Raw genomic sequence first — 4,694 nt, 5'->3', positions numbered from 1 at the left:
GAGAGGTTTGAAGGGGAGGGAAGTGATGCTCAGAGTGCTAGTGGGGCTGGTCCAGGTTTTGGGCTAGGGGCTGGACGTGACCCAGCTCTCCTGCCCTTGCTGCTGTCACTGGGGCACTTTGTGAGCCGGTGACAGAGCTAGGCTGAGGGACAGTCATGTGATATGGTGCCCAAACAGTTTCTTTCTCCAGTGACTTATTCCTGCTGGACCTAATTAGACCCTGTCCCCTATCACAGCTGAGTTTCTTCCAGGTTTGAGTACCTGCAGGTTCAGAGAGGACTCCCAAGTTGTGAAGAACAGTGACTGGCATTGCTCTGACAGCAGTACTCCAGTGATCTCCAGAAAAAGGGCCCCCTCTGCCCTCTGAGGTTCAAGTGCCACCTCTCATGGCATGCCACAAAGCCACTGTGATTTCCTCTGGCCACTGAGCTCCCCTGCCTTGGCCCTGCTCTTTGTGGGCATGTTTGTATTTGACTTGGTGACAGAGAAGAGGAAGTCTCTGTCAAGAAGGCTATGGACACAATATCAGAGTCTATCCTCATTTTAATCTTACTTTTTTTCATCCCAATTGAACCAACAACACAAACCCATGGAACTGCTGGCAGTAGGTTGCCATCCCCATCCAAGCTCTGGGTACTGCCTGCCTCCACATCCCAAATGCCAGGGGAAAGGCTGCATCCTGTCCCCTTCTTTGGGGGGAGCTAGGGACCCTTTTCTACTAAACCTTGTTCCTATGTACCTTCAGGCACTTGTCCTGCAAACATTTGAGGTTCGACTGCTCTTATTCTTTTTCCCGTCGTTGACAAATCTCTTGTGTAGTTCATCATCCCAAATCGGTGTGTTAACTTCCTCCTGCTCTTCCCCATCCCCTCCCACTCCTTCTCCCACTAATTAGAGAGAAGGCCTAATGGAGTATTACTGTGAGGCACTAAGCAAGCTTCCCAAAGTGCTTACCTAAGAGGACAGCACTTCGACTAATAGATGCACATTAAAGCTGTGCATCCTCTCATCCTCTTGTCCTGAGAGAGGGAGGAGGGGACCAAGAGTATGGAGCAGAGCTACACGTATCAGTATCACCAGAATCACTGGCTCTCTCCACATATCCAGATTGTGCTACACAGTTGGACCATTACTGCTCTCAGATTCACCCTTACGGATGGGTTTTAGATCTAAGCTGACCTTTGGTAACACCCCAGCCAGGTGGATTTGACTTCCAGTAAATGCAACGTGTTCCTTTGCCAGTTACAGATACCAGTTTTCCTGCTTAGGGGAAAGTGTTTTTTTTCCTCATGCCATGTTTGTACAGCACCCAGCCTGGGAGGGCTCCTTCAGTCCCCCAGGGGATGTTCTGAAGTTCCTGCATCAGTCCTTTGAAAACTGGATCACCCAAAGCTGCCCCGAGATGAGACACTGGGACAGCCAGAAGGAAAGCAGGAGGGGTGGGGTCTGTCTGGTAGCACAGAGCACTCGAATGTCATTAGAGCTTTTTTTTCCTGCTGATTCTTTGGCTTTGAAGCCTCCTCTGCAATTTCCAGAGGCTGCACTCACCACTGGAGGAGAGTTTGAGGCTGGAACTGTGCAGAACCACACAACCTGAACTTCGGGGATGCACTGGGATGATTGGTAGTGATGATCAATTTGTTTCTCTGTCCATCTTCCCACAATTCAGTTTCTGAACCTGTGCTGGGTTGCGGATCCAATTGGATCAGCCTGACAACCATCAGCGTCATCTGCAACCTTCAAGTGTTTTGCAGCTCAATCCTCTGGACCCCTGGAGGGCATCACACTGACATTTAAACCTTGTAAATGGCAGCAGTGCTCAGAGGTACAAGGAGAAAAGTCAAGTGCTTCAGTAAGATGTGGGCAGGCATGGGTCTGCAAGGGGTTTGTGCTGGTTTGCTCCCATCTAATCTTGGGAGAGAGGTAGCAAGGTAGCTTGATGCAAAACAGGGGTGGGCAAAGCGGATGGGAGAGGACAGAAAAATGGAGAGGAGTGAGCTGAGGCTATAATGGGCCTTTCTGAGGAGGGAGAAAGGATTTCCAGAAGCTAGTTTGGAGAAGTAAAGCCATGCTGTCTATGAAATGTGTGTGCTGAGGTTCAGGGAACTCCTGATGGCTGGGACTGGGGGTGGCATCAGGGGACAGCTTATGGCATGCTTCTGAGATTGTTTCACTGGGGAAAGTATAACTTGCTAAGTGGATACAGCATGTGCATGAGGCCAGCCTTACCTTTGTTTCACTTGGGCTCTCCAGGTTCCCAGATTTCTTTCTGCCACTTCTTACTGGGAGCCACCCTTTTGGTGTCTGACCTTTTAGCAACATCACCTAGGTAAGTGCTGGCTGTTTGGAGATGTTTTTTTGTGAGTTCCTGGCTTTTCTCCCTGATTAGTAGCAGCTCTATAACAGGAGAGACGTAGGGATAGACACAGGATGGGTTCAAGTTGTCCAGCTTCACTCCCTAAAGTCAGCAGCTGCTGAGTCACCCATGCTGCTGATATTCTTCATGAGGGTGCTTGGCTAAACTGAGCCTGAGCATCAAGACCCTAAAGGCAGTGATGGAAATGGCTCTGTGCATCTCATTCATCTCCTCTTATGCTGGGCAAGGCCATGAAACCTAAAAGTGCAGACACTGATACAAGACCTGAGCTTGGCCCAGCTGCAGCATAGATCACAGTCTGTCCCTGGTTCTCAGGCTCCAGGCTTTCGAGTGCTGGTACCTGACATGTGAGTGCTGGGAGAATGAGGAATCCACCATAGCAAGAACAACATCCTCAGGACAACTGCCCATGTGCATGTAAAGTTGAGGGGGAGGGATACAATGCTTTCCTGTCACAGGGAGGAGGGTTATCACCATCCTGGCCACCCACCTGTGCAGGGGGATCCTTCAGTCTCATTTGTGTGAGCACTGGGGAGGAGGGATATCAGAGCTCCCCATGGGCTGGACACCACTCCCTTCCTGCCACAGTGAAGGCACAATGAGTGGCCACAGAGCGGGGTCACTTGGTAGTGCTCCCATCAGGGAGGAAGCCTTCCTGCGCCCTGGCAAACCCCTAGTGAAAGACAATCAGGCTCGCTGTCACTGAGCTAATTCCGACGGCATAAAAGCAGTAATGAAATTCACGGCAGGATTAGCCTCTCCATCCAATGGGCCGGCGCCACAGTGACATATCGTGCTTCTTGCCCGAATGTAACACACCATCTAATTTACGTCGTGTAGCGAGCGGGAATGAAATGTTCATAAAGAATTGCTGAATCTTGTCACCTTAACTGCGGCCCCAGGCTCTGAGGCATCTGTCAGGGAGAGGAGAGCGGAGAAGGAGGCTCCTGCCTTGCAAAGCTGCGACCAGGGCTTTGGGAAAGGGGAGATGGCTGCATTAATCTTCTGGGTCTGTGCAATGGAGATGTAGCATGTGGGGATGAGGACTCTAGGCTGGAGGAGGGGGGCTGTAGAGCTCCCTTGCATGTGCACACTGTACTAAGTGGTGACAGTGACAAGGAAGGGGGTGTTAGATCTTCCCTGCCCCCAGAACTGCATGCCTGGGATGCATGAGAAGGGACTTGTAGTGGTGTGAAAATAAAGGGGAAGCATCCTTGGAGATCTATGTGCTCACAGCAGAACACAAGTTCTGAAATTCCATGTTGGGTCCCACATGCAGGTGCACACCAGTCAGCAGCTGCAGGTGTTGCCTGCCTTGGGAAGCGTGTGCATAACCCTTCTGCTGTTGTTCAGCAGCCCCGTTACCTCCCTCCCCTCCCTAAATGTTTATTTGCAGTTAATTTTCATGGATCCTAATGGCTTGGATCCTGCTAGGGGGGATCATGCTTGCCTCTTCAGTCAGAAAGTTTGCAGAAAAAAATAGCCCTTTCCTGTTGTGTTTGGAGTAATAGCGTCTTAGTGTCCGGAGGGGAGTTGGCAAGGAAACAGGGAAGTTTATTAAGAGTAAGAGATTGAATTCCATTGGGTTTAATTGGAAGTGCTTGAGCAAACAGGGGAGGGAGCTGTCCAGTCTAGCTCTCTGGAAATGGGAGTGCTGGCCCCAGGCTCCATGACCATGGAGCTGACTGGTCTCAGGGTCGCCTTATCCCTTTGACTGCTGGGGAAGCTTCAGAGTCTGGCTTGTTTGCTTCCTTAGGGTCATTTGTGCAACCCTGGCTTCCGACTCCATCAGTAGGATCCTACATGGGTTCTGGAAATGCTGGATCAGGAGGGATGCAGCTCAGAAGCGTCTGGGGAAAGGCAGTATTTGGGTCCATATTTTACTTTGGAAGCTGGTTGAGGGCAGAAAGTGTGTAAGTGAGGTGTGACTCCTGTCTCTCCTGTGCTACCCAGTCCCCTCCATGAAAATCTGGATTTTCTCCCTCGGCAGGGGCAGCACAGCTCCAGGCTGGGACTCAGCAGCAGCTGGCTGGGGTGCAGATATTGAGTATGTAATTTGCAATTGGGATATGAAAACTTGAAAGGCCTGCTCTGCTTTCCCATTTTAAAGTAAATGTGAAGCAAATCCACTTTTGGTTCCTAAGCCCCACACTGTCCTTCGGGGCACAGAAAAGTCTCCAAGTTAGATTCCCATGGATGAAAACATCTGCCCACCTTGGGCTGGCCTGGACACTGCCTGCAGTATGAGCTGCAGCACCTTTGTGCCTCTCCTGCACTGATACTCACAGGCATGGAAAGCAGTATGGAAATGTACCTT

At 50.6% G+C, this 4,694-nt stretch overlaps 1 long non-coding RNA gene across 1 annotated transcript; it reads right to left on the bottom strand.

The window, feature by feature from the left end:
- Positions 1 to 1,561: 1,561 nt before the first annotated feature.
- Positions 1,562 to 3,550, bottom strand: LOC113949335. The gene is made up of 3 exons (XR_003528428.1): positions 3,263 to 3,550; positions 2,230 to 2,397; positions 1,562 to 1,683 (listed from the first exon to the last, which is right to left on the bottom strand). It is a non-coding gene; the product is annotated as an uncharacterized LOC113949335 (long non-coding RNA).
- Positions 3,551 to 4,694: the final 1,144 nt, after the last annotated feature.

Source organism: Corapipo altera, unplaced genomic scaffold (genome assembly GCF_003945725.1).
Source record: "Corapipo altera isolate COAL_440 unplaced genomic scaffold, ASM394572v1 56, whole genome shotgun sequence".
NCBI classification, from domain to species: Eukaryota; Metazoa; Chordata; class Aves; order Passeriformes; family Pipridae; genus Corapipo; species Corapipo altera.
The sequence above is the reverse complement of the archived record's forward strand: the minus strand, read 5'-3'. Positions and strand labels throughout refer to the sequence as shown.